Source organism: Bison bison, unplaced genomic scaffold (assembly GCF_000754665.1).
Source record: "Bison bison bison isolate TAMUID 2011002044 unplaced genomic scaffold, Bison_UMD1.0 scf7180017864524, whole genome shotgun sequence".
NCBI classification, from domain to species: Eukaryota; Metazoa; Chordata; class Mammalia; order Artiodactyla; family Bovidae; genus Bison; species Bison bison.
Genome location: NW_011495075.1, coordinates 104,141 through 104,848, shown reverse-complemented (window position 1 = coordinate 104,848; position 708 = coordinate 104,141). Strand labels below are relative to the sequence as shown.

The window sequence follows — 708 nt, the reverse complement described above, 5'->3', positions numbered from 1 at the left end:
AAAAAAAAAAAAAAAAACCTAAAGAATGGGAGAAAATATTTGCAAATGATGCAATAGACTGGGGCTTAGTTTCAAATATACAGACCATATAATTCAACAACAACAACAACGACAAAAATGGGCAGAAAATGGGCAGAAAACCTTAATAGACATTTCTCCAAAGAAGACATGCAGATGGCCAGTAGACACATAAAAATATACTCAGTGTCACTAATTCTTCAGTTCAGTTCAGTCGCTCAGTCGTGTTGCAACCCCATGAATCGCAGCACGCCAGGCCTCCCTGTCCATCACCAACTCCCGGAGTTCACTCAGACTCACGTCCATCGAGTCAGTGATGCCATCCAGCAATCTCATCCTCTATTGTCCCCTTCTCTTCCTGCCCCTAATCCGTCCCAGCATCAGAGTCTTTTCCAATGAGTCAACTCTTCGAATGAGATGGCCAAAGTACTGGAGTTTCAGCTTTAGCATCATTTCTTCCAAAGTAATCCCAGGGATGATCTCCTTCAGAATGGAGAGAAATGGAAATCAAAGCTCTAGTCAGGTCATTTCCTATCAGGCAGAATGGCTATCATCAAAAACAGAACAAATAGCAAATGTTGGAGAGAATGTGGCAAAAAGGGAACCCTCCTACACTGTTGATGGGAATGTAAGTTGGGGTAGCCACTATGGAAAACAGTATGGGGGATCCTCAGAAAATTCATAGGACCA

General features: G+C 42.5%; 1 protein-coding gene across 1 annotated transcript in view; it reads left to right on the top strand.

Moving 5' to 3' along the window:
* The window catches only part of TNNT2 (troponin T type 2 (cardiac)), an 11,361-nt gene that overhangs the window by 10,161 nt on the left and 492 nt on the right, over window positions 1-708 (top strand). The window lies entirely within an intron of this gene.